The following is an 11,577-nucleotide window of genomic DNA, read 5'->3' on the forward strand; positions in this document are numbered from 1 at the left end:
CTACACAAAAATTCACCAATTTTGATATTTTTAAATGCATGTTGATATGACAGCTGTGACAATACAATCTAACAAAATTGTTTTGAATGAAGTTAAAAACAACTACTAAGTGCTACTAGAGCCATATTTTAAAACAGAATGAACTTTTTGGCCCATCCAACTGAGGCACAGAGAAATTGAGTAATTTGTTGTTTCTATATATTCCAAAGCTAATATGTGACAGAGGGGAGATTTTTACCCATGCAAACTAGTGCTGGGGTTTGGTAAACAAGGAAAGAAAGAGAATAGACAGAGTTTTTTCTGAGCCTTTCCATTATTAGCAGCTAAGTTGGGTAAATATCTAAACTTGTGGAGCCTCAGTTTAGATATATGTAATGTGAAAATAGAAACACAGCTTGCTTTGTTAAGAATAATAAATTAACTGTGTGTGAAAAATACCTAGCTGACTGGAAGTGCTTAACAAATATTTTCTCTCTTTCCTGAAACCAATTAGTTCTCCATTTTTAGATTATCACAACCATTTTAGAGCCACCTGTAGAAACAATCTGGTTTACCTCCCAGCCCTGTCTTGTAGCAGCTGCATGAACTGAAGTCCCCATTTCCTTTATTATAACCTGGTAATCATAAAATCTATTATAAGATTAAATGAGATCATGCTTGAAAGGCAATTAACACAGTGCCTGGCATATGGTAAATGCTCAATAAATGACAGCATTTATAATGATTGTGGTGATAAGGAAGAGGAGGGGATTATGAAGGACCACAACAATGATGTTTTCAGCTCAATTGGCCCTTCTCACCTAAAAAAACCTGCCATCTGCCCTCCCAAGCTATAAGAAATAAAAAAGCTTGTCACTGTTACTTCCTTGAAGGAGGGAAACTACTTGAATCCCCAGAGACTACCTTCAAGCACAACAGTCTAACTAACCTTCTAGTGCATAAAATCATCTGGGACATTTATTAAAATTTCAGAGAGTGGAGATCCACTCAGATACCCAGAGTTGGTAGCCCTGGGATCACACTAAAAAACACTGCCCTGGGATTAAATCAGCATACAGAGTAGGCAAAAGTAGGATTATAGTGAGTATGTGAAACAGCTTATTCTTGTATTATTACTTATTGAGTATTTTATTATTTTCTATACAAACAACTGCTAACCTTCTTTTGACCCACCCTGTATTTACTGCCTTGAACCAAGATATTTTTTTTCTGCAAAAAGCTTTATTGTTTTCCATTTGGTCCAATGCAAAGGAGAGGGCTCCAAGGTAGTTAAAAGAGTGTCTAGTGGTTTCAGGGAGGGGCTCAGGCAAAAGCCAGATACCAGGAAAATGCAGAGGAGCCCTCAATGGCTTCTGGACTCGTATAGCTTCAGAGTCCTGTTTGAGGGTAAGCATTCAAAGAGGTACTCACCCATCCCAGCCTGGAGAACGTCCAGCCTGTAGATGATAGTCAGGTGGTCACCCATAATCTTGATAAGTTTCACTTCTTCATGCAGGAAATGGTTCTTCGGGAAGCCACAGAGATGAGATTCTGTGTGGGCAGAACCTATGGTATTCACATCCAAAAGAGCCCCAGTTCAGGTCCTTCTCCAAGGCCAAAGTGGCTATAGCATCCCAAGTTTTACCTCACTCATCTTGGGAGGGCTGCATCACATCCTGGAGGAGAATGTGGCCACCACTCTGGTTTTGCAGCTTTAAGAGACACTCAGTACCCTCATATTTCTCTCTGGCTAGCTCTTGGTAGAAGTGGCACACGCCCTGCAGAGCCACATTTTTATGGATGAAATAGAAGCCCTGAAAGAGGTAGTAGAAATAGGAGGCCCACAGATGCAGGTTGGCCAGGTGGTTGACAGCAGCCTCCACTTTGGTAGAATAATTCTGAGAATACATGGTAGAATAACATGATACTTTCCCACAAAGTTTTGTAGGTAAACCATTTACCACATATTTCTTTTACCAGTGCAGTAGATGCTTCCTCCCTTCCCTCCTGCTCACCTGAGGAAATTTCCTAGGCCACTATCTGTCGCTGCTCCTTTTGAAGATTCAGCAGCTCCTCAGTGCAGAGCTCTGTTCTATGCTCCTCCACTAATTCTTCAACATCTTCAGCATTGACTTCCAGGCCCATGGACTTGCCCAGAAACACAATATGCTCCCCTATTGGGCTAACAGGATCACCCTCAAAGCCTTCAAAGTCCCTTGGAGTTACCACTTAGAGCTCATGGTCTTGTAAGAAATTTCATGCCAGACCTCACCTATGAGAGTAACACAGTGGGGGATACCTAAATGGTCATTTCAGAACTCTTGAGTGTCATCTGTGTTACTTCAAAACACCTCTGCAACAGGATCTGTGTATAGAGATCTTTGAAGTTGGAAATGACTTGCTGGTCCCTGGGCTGGAGCAGAGGAGTTGTGTTAGGGGCCAAGAACTTCACGGCTATGAAACTGAACTCCTCCAGTAAGTCATCCTCCCAGCCTGGAAGGTGAGCAGGAGCATTGTCCATAAATAACAAAGCCCTCAGAGGCAGTTTGTTTTCCTGCAAATTTTTTTTCACACTTTGTTCATCCACTCTATAAAGAACCGCCTCATCATCGAAGCTTTAGTATTGGTCTTTCACATCACACTTAACTTGCTTTATATCACATTCTCTCTCTTGAAAACTCACAGGTTTTCACTGTGATACACTAGAAAAAGCTCAAGTTTTCAATCCCCATTAACATTCCCCACAACAATAGAGTTAGCCTGTCCTTCATCAGCCTGTGCCCTGGCAATGCCTTCTCCTCTTGAGTGAGGTAGGTTCTGTTAGGCATTTTCTTCCAGAACGCACCAGTCTCGTTGCAACACTTGTTGGAGAACAAAACCCTCCACCTCTACATACTCCCTAAACTCGGTGACATAGCTTTTGGCAGCTTGTTTGTTGGCAGTGGCTGTCTCTCCATGCCTCAGCTCATCATGAATGCTTGTGCTTTTTTCAAATGTTTTGAACTATCCATGACTTCAGTGTTCTCACCACTTGTTCCACGTTTGCTTATTAATAGATCAGCATGCAATTGCCTAGCTTTCTCACAAATTATTGCCTCAGAAATGCTGTCACCCACCATTTTTCATTAATGCAGATGTAAAACAATTTTTCAACTTCTTCCAATGTCTGTGAACATACTTACTCATAGCCTTTACACCTTTGGCAACACTGGCTGCTTTAATCGCTTCCTTATTTCTCACTATTGTCAAGATCATTGTCCTTAGCATCTTGAACATAAGAGTGATATCAGTCACACCTACACCACTCTCAGACTTAGCTATGATTTCTTTTTTCTTTTCAATTGTGGTTCTTATTAACTGCCTTTTAGGCTTAGTGGTATCATTCTTAACCTTTTTTTAACCCATGATGAGCACTTCAAGAAACAAAAGTACAAGGCAGTAATGATGAATATGTGGAGGGTTTGCACTGTTCATGACCTACTGTGAAACTGATATACATTGACCTATGTTTCATCATGAAAGAGAGACGCCAAGTGGTGAGCAAGCAAGGAATGAAACATTTTCTCTTGCAAGATGCAACCTGACTCTTACAAGTTCTAGCAAGTGCCAAAGTCCCAAGCAAGTACTGAGTGCTGAAACATTTTTTTCTTATCAAAATGCTACAAGTACAGCATTTGACAAGTTCTAAAGTTGACAAATACCAAGGTAAGACTCCTGTATGTGTTTTCTGTAAAGGGCTGACATAGTTTTATTTAAACTATAATCCTCATACATTCATCAAGAATGTTTTAATACACAACATAAAGTTGTGAAACTATTCACCCAATGAATACTCCAATATAAAGAAAATTTATGCATGGGTAGTGCCACTTTACAGGTTAAGAAGGAAAGAATTTACATTTCCACAGACAACAAAGAAAGGCAACATTATAATTTAATGGTAATCACACTGATTCCATGCCCAAATCACTAGACAATGATCTGCTGTCATGTATATTTGATCCATTTTTATTTGATTTGGAGAAAAACAATTTTAAAGGGAAAAAAAACATTTTCTTTTCAAAGATAAAAAGTAAAACTTTAACATTTCAATTGTGGCCATTATTATGGCTTCCACAGAATTATTAAGAAATAAACTAAGATTTCCAGCCAAGGTGGAGGCATAGGTAGATACACTTTGCCTCCTCACACAACCAAAAGAAAGAAAACAACAAATTTAAATTTAAAAAAAACAACCAGAACTGCCAGAAAATCAAACTGTATGGAAGTCCACAACCAAGGAGTTAAAGAAGAAACATTCATCTAGACTGGTAGGAGGGGCAGAGACAGGCAGCTGAGTGGAGAGGACTTGAGGCAAGGCAACAGCTGGCAGACCAGGGCAGGTGAGGCGGTGGCTGGCAGAGTGGTGGTCCCACATTTGTGTACAGATAAACTGGGAGGAACAACTATGGAGTGAGGCAGACTGCCCAAGCCAGGGTTCCAGTATGGGGAAATAAAGCCTCAAAACCTGTGACTGAAAAAAACGTGTAGATGCTGAGGTGGCAGGAGAAACCCCAGCCTCACAGTAGAGTTCATTGGAAAGGCCCACAAGGTCCTAGAACATACACAAGCCTACACACCTGGGAATCGGCACCAAAAGGGCCCAATTTGCTGGTGGGTAGAGGAGGAAGTAAACGAAAGCCAGCTGAGAGCTGAGCAAGCAGCATTGTTCCCTCTCAGACACCTCTACTACATAGAGCATCACAACACAGACACGTGGGTTGCCTCATCCTGGTGAGTACCTAAGGCTCCACCCCTTACTACATAACTGGTGTGCCAAGATGAAGAAATATGGCCCAAATGAAAGAACAGATCAAAGCTCCAGAAAAAATACAACTAAGTGATGAACAGATAGCCAACCTACCAGATGCAGATTTCAAAACACTGGTAATCAGAATGCTCACAGAAATGGTTGAGTATAGTCACAAAATATAAGAAAAAGTGAAGGCTATGAAAAGTGAAATAAAAGGAACCAACATGAAGGGAAGGAAACTGAGACTCAAAGCAACAATTTGGAACAAAAGGAAGAAATAAACATCCAATCAGAACAGAATGAAGAAACAATAATTCAAAAATATAAGGAGAGGTTCAGGAACCCCTGGGACAACTTTAAATGTTCCAGCATCTGAATCATATGGGTGCCAGATCATGGGCCTAAATAACTGAACAATATTGGTGTCCTTTTGGCAAAGAAGACAGAAATGACTGCTGAGTAGCCAACCACACTGTTTACCATGAGCTTTCATTAATACAAGATTTTAACAAGTCTGGGGATTATAGAAAGGCTAAGGATTGATATTGGAGAAAAAAATTTATTTCAGGGTTAAGAACAAGTAACAGAAACCTGGGCCATATAGAGAAGATATACACAGAAGATAATAGCTTAAAGATAACAGTTCTTTAAGGGTCTAGATAAACTCTCAAAAAAATTATTTCAGGGGTTTACAAAACATTGATTAGCTGATCATCATTCTCCCCTATCCCACTCACCTCAGATCTTGAAAGCAAGAAAAAGAAAGACAAGTATAACTCCAGGGCAAAAAAAAGGGAAAAAAGAAAAAAGAAAGAGAGAGAGAGAGAGAGAGAGAGAGAGAGAGAGAGAGAGAGAGAGAGAGAGAGAGAGAAAGAAAAGAAAAGAAGAGAAGAGAAGAGAAGAGAAGAGAAGAGAAAAGAAAAGAAAAGAAAAGAAAAGAAAAGAAAAGAAAAGAAAAGAAAAGAAAAGAAAAGAAAAAGGCATGATGGTTGTGGTGGTTTTAAGAATTTGATATTTTATAAGCTGAGGGTACTCATCACAGGGGAAAAAATATTGGACTTTGTTAGACATTTTCTTTTTTTTAATTTTGATTTCTATGTAGACTAAGTCAAGGGGCATCTTTATCTTACCTGTGCATAGGGCTTGTAATGTTTTAATCTGGCTCTGACAGGTAAGTTTAGATCCAGCGATATGGGATATAAATCTTTTTTTAAGATTTTATTTATTTATTTATTTATTTATTTATTTATTTATTTATTTATAGAGAGAGGGGAAGGGAAGGAGAAAAAGAGGGAGAGAAACATCAACCTGTGGTTGCCTCTCGAACACCCCCTATTGGGGACCTGACCCACAACCCAGGCATGTCTATGACTGGGAATCGAACAGGCGACCCTTCGGTTCACAGGCCAGCACTCAATCCACTGAGCTACACAAGCCAAGGCAAGATATAAATCTTAAACTCACATTTCTCAAGTCACCTATGTTGTAAATACTTTCTAAATATAATTCTTGGCTTTTTTGACCCATTCAAGAATGAATGGAATCAAATAAATGAGTCAGGATCTGGACTGAGACTTGAGGAGACACAAAAAAATTCCACAAATATTAAAATATTGATTGAGCACTTAAGGGGTGACAAGTTCTTTGTATTTATTCTGATTTTCATTGTCACAATAACTCTACAACACATATGCTTTAATCTGATTTTAAAGGTGTAAAATTGAGGGCCAAAGAAAAGGAGTGATTCACTACAGTTTAAAAAGCTAGTAAATAGTGGAACAGAAATTTGAACTCAGGTCTTTGAGTCTATGTAGCCAAATACCAAAGAACAAGATGAAGAGATTACTAAATGGTATCAGAGGAACAGGCTAAGAGATGTGTAGGAATAGAAAAACAAAAGTCAAAACTAAATCTAGGAAACAAATAGATATTTACACCATGTGCCAAGCATGTAATAGACAAAAGACTGGGATATCTGTCTAGACATGGTGGGAGAAAGAAATGTAGTCAAGAATCAATTCTTACTCAAAAATACTTTGATACCTAAAGGGAGGGGCTTTTAAAGATTTTATTTATTTGCTGAAGGAGGGAAAGAGAGGTAGAGAAATATCAATGTGAGATAGAGACACATCGATCAGTTGCCTCCCACATGCCCCCTACTGGGGACCTGGCTCACAACCCAGTCATGTGCCCTGACTGGGAATTGAACCAAAGACCTTTCAGTGCATAGAATAGTGCTCAATCCACTGAGCCACACCAGCCAGGGCAGGAGGGGCTTTCTAAATGTTCTTTGGTGTGGGGCCAGACAGGGAATAGGTCTGCCTTAGACTTGGAGGTAAATAGGCACACCTAGGGAATAAGGAATTCACTTGGCAGGGTGGGGTTGGGGAAAACTGACTTTATGGAAAGGGTGTCTTTTCATGGCTTACCTTACACTGTAGATCTGGGGGCAAACTCTACCTACCTAACTCTAACTAACTGACAGATTTTTTCCATTTTTACACATGGATCAAAGTTGTTTTTATCATGAATCTTAGAAATAGAGTTTTTGGGGAGTATTAAAGCTATGATAGTGTTACTATATTTGAGATCCCTCTGGAAAAATGACTGCTCAAGTAGCATTTCTTCTATTCTCATACCAAAAAGCTGGGCTGTTGTTGCCTGACTTGTCATCTGGGTGTCACTGTTATCTTAAGTATCTATCACTTATGGAGATTAAATATCACTATTACAGTTGTTCCAAACAGTTTCAGCTATATGACTCATTTTTTGGGCGGGGGGGGGAATGCAGTTTATTTAAGTGTACCCATTTTAACCTGCCAATCTTCATTATAGTCTGCATATTTTTCACCAGCCTTTCTTAGCAGTGCTACCAGGAAACATGGCAGATGTCTATATTTATCCAAGCCTAAAGAAAAATAATGTTAATGCTAAGATATATTTTCAAGCTAGGCTTACCAAGAGCCCATTTAGTTGCAACCCAAACTTGGATATACTCCACAAAACAAGTTGGGAAAATCTCAGGAGACCAAACAATTGCAACAAAATTTCTAGAGACAGAAAAACAATGCCATGCCACTCCCCACCCCCTTTTTCTGAGATACAGAAAATTAAGACTATTCTACATGCTGTCAGGGAAGGGTGAAAAGGTGCTTTGATCAGTCCAATCCTACTGATCCCTGGGAGTATATATACACTCATTTTTCTAAATGTAATTACTAAAGACCCATTTCTCAAAAAGCATTGAACTAATTTTTCTAAATGAATTTTTCTATATTTATACATACTTTGGAACTTACCTGCAAAATTTACTGGTGATAGATTATATTGCTTTCTTTACAAAGGTAATATGATTGTCTGCCTGACCTAAGAACAGTTCTATTGTGAAATAGTACAAAAGCTCTGAGGCAGGGGTTAGAAACAGTCTTGAGTTAAAATCCTGTCTCAACAATTTGACTCTGCATTACCTTGGGCAAGTTCCATGACCTCCCTAAATCTCTTTATTTAAAACATAGGGATAGTATATTTTACTTTAACAAGTTGTTGGTTTGAATCCAATGAGATGGTACAAATAAGGACTTATAGCAATGTATAACTCTAGGAATAATAAAGAAATGATAACTTAAATTTATTTTTTATTTTTTCAATTGCTTTATTGTTGTTCAATTACAATGATCTGCATTTCCCCTCCACCACTCCCCCGACCCCAGCCAGTTCCACCTCCTTCTCTTGCTTCCACCCTTCCCCTTGGTTTCATCTATGTGTTCATCTAGTTCCTGAAAACCCTTCCTCCCACTGTCCCATCTCCCATCCCCTCTGGCTATTATTAGATTGTTCTTAATTTTAATGACTTTGGTTATATTTTGTTTGCTTTTTTCTTTTGTTGATTATGTTCCAGTTAAAGGTGATATCATATGGTATTTGTCCCTCACTGCCTGGATTATTTCACTTAGATAATTCTCTCCAGTTCCATCCATGTTGTTGCAAAGGGTAGGAGCTCCTTCTTTCTCTCTGCTGTGTAGAATTCCATTGTGTAAATGTAGCATAGTTTTTTGATCGACTCATTTACTGATGGGCACTTAGATTGCTTCCAGCACTTGGCTATTATATATTGTGCTGCTATGAACATTGGGGTGCATAGGTTCTTTTGGATTGGTACTTAGGGGCTCTTAGGGTATAAATCCAGCAGTGGAATTGCTGGATCAAAAGGCAGATCCATTTTTAGTTTTCTGAGGAAATTCCATACTGTTTTTCACAGTGGTTGCCCCAGCCTGCAATCCCAACACAAGAAACAATAACTTAAATTGAAAAAGCAATAGACTCAATCAAGGGTCAAAAAGGGACTGTTCTTAAGTACATTGTGCTTACATAGAGGGATTATTTGATTATTGAAAGAAAATAGTATGTTTGGGTATTTTGAAAATTCCATGTAAAACATAGAGCAACCACCTTCCAAATACCAAAGACCTCCATATCTAAATCTATCGCCTTGATTGCTACTCCAAGATTTAGACTTTGATATCCAGCTCCCAACAGGACATGGCCATTCCCAAATTATTCAAAACTCAACTCAGTATCTTACCCTTCAAAACTATTATTTCCTAATTTAATGTAGGGTACCCATGATTCACTCCGTGACAAAATTCTCTAACCTGCATGTCATCTTAAAATCTCCCCTCTCTCAAGTTCCACCTCAAATATCTACATCAAGGATGGCAGAGCTGTGGTTCTTGAACATGGCAGATCTTTAGAACAAGGTGCTTTGTGAAAATACCAAGGCCTACCCCAGTGATTCTGACACAGAAGGCCAGAGGTATGCTGTGGGAATCTGCATTCAAAAATAATGAAAACAACTAAAACTAATGAATGAAAAACTAAACAAACAACTAGAACAGGAACAGAATCAGAGAAATGGACATCACATGGAGGGTTTTCAGTGGGGAGAGGGAAGGGAGGGATGGGGGGGAAGGTACAGGGAAGACAAAGCACAATTAGTAGGCATAAAATAGATGGAGAGAGGTTAAGAATGGTATAGGAAACAGAGAATTCAAAGAACTTATATGTACAACCATGGACATGAACAAGGGGAGATACCAAAGGGTTGGGGAGAGAAGGGATAAAGGGGAAAAATTAGGAAAACTATAATAGCATAATCAATAAAATATACTTAAAAATAAACAAACAAAACTTCCACAGAGAATCTGACTTTTATTGAGATTTGAGAGCCACTGTTGTCACATACCTTCTCACCAGAACTTATGTGTGTACCTTCCTCTCCATTCCTACCACAGCTCCCTTGCTTCAGTCCTCATGTCTCTCTTGAATTCTAAAATTACTCTATAAGTGGTCACTCTGTAACCAGTCCTTCTAGCCCTGCCCTAGTTAATCTATCCTTCTAGTGATGCCAGATTTATTGATCTGAACCTAAGCTTCAGAGAAAAACATCTACATTCAAATCCCTGCTTTGCTAATTACCAGTTCTACAACCCTGAGCAAGGTATTTCATCTCTCTAAGACTCAGTTTTCTCATAAGGAAAATAAGGATGATACTAATACCTGTTACATGATATTTGGATGAGATTACATATACAAAGCTCTTAGCACAGAGACTTGCATATACAAGTTATTAGAATCATCATTATTGTCTTTATCATGACATAAATCTAATCATTAATTCCTATGTCAAGTCCTCCTTCTGTTCCCAGCCTCCTTGTCAATGAGAAAATCCTACTGTTAGGCCTCCTTGATTTCAGTTGCCTTTCTCCAGCCTGGACCTCTAATTATCATCATTCATGAAGCATCCTCTGATATTGCATGTCCTTCCAGATTTCTTCCCATGGCTTACATGAGGCCTGCAAGATGCTGCAGCTCAGCCAAATGGGAATATCAAATCTGTGTTCATTTAGTTCATTCTCTGTCCAGGACTGACTTATCCAACTTCTAACTAACTAGAGTCAGGTGTCTGGACTCTATTGTAGTTAATATATACAATCTTCCTTATGCTTTATAGTGTCCAATTTACCATAGATATATAATATATGTAATTATATGTTCCTCCCTAAACCAAGTTCTGGCAGATTCTTGCTTTAGCTAATACCTAAAGTTTAAAGACAGCAATAAGGAAAGATAGAAGTAAAGAAGCTAGAAGCTCAGGTATTCTTAGGTGGAAGTAAAGTCAAGGTGTCTCATCTGGATAAATGCCGTTTTCTGAGGATGGGTGAATGATATCATCAACAGTGTCAGTATTCTTTACAAGGGGGAGAAACATCTTGATTCCAGAAAGCTGCATTGTAGTTGAAGCAGTACCCCAGCCTCTGACTGGAGGTATTTGAAGGGCAAGGAGAGGAAGAGTTAAGCCCTTGGGAAGAAAGATTAGTAGGAAACACAGAACAACAATGATGATGATGATAGCTAACTTTTATTGAGTATCCATTATGGATTGGGTGCTATGTTAATCCTTTTACAAACATTGTCTCTAATTGTCACAACAGACCTACAAGAGGTTGAGTGCCAGGTGGCAAAACTAATTCTAATGGGAATTAAGAGACTTTCCCAAGATAACACAGCTAGTAAACAAGACTGCCCCCCACACCTCCCCACCACCACCCCACTACCACCCCAGTAGGAGCCCGACCACAAGAGCACTTACTTGAAAGAGAGAATGTAGCTCACCCAGCATGAACAAGTCCCAGGAGCTCTCTTGAATCAATCTGCATACTTACTCAAAAGAGCAATTAGTTCTTATTTCTTCAATCTCTACAAGCCCATTTCCTTGGTTCAGGCCAGACACAGCTGGTTGCAGGTGA

General features: G+C 39.1%; 1 pseudogene; it reads right to left on the reverse strand.

Annotated features, from left to right (window-relative positions):
* Positions 1-692: 692 nt before the first annotated feature.
* Positions 693-3,234, reverse strand: LOC118499385 (annotated as a pseudogene).
* Between the last annotated feature and the right edge of the window lie 8,343 nt (positions 3,235-11,577).

This window comes from Phyllostomus discolor, chromosome 3 (genome assembly GCF_004126475.2).
Source record: "Phyllostomus discolor isolate MPI-MPIP mPhyDis1 chromosome 3, mPhyDis1.pri.v3, whole genome shotgun sequence".
Taxonomy (NCBI): Eukaryota; Metazoa; Chordata; class Mammalia; order Chiroptera; family Phyllostomidae; genus Phyllostomus; species Phyllostomus discolor.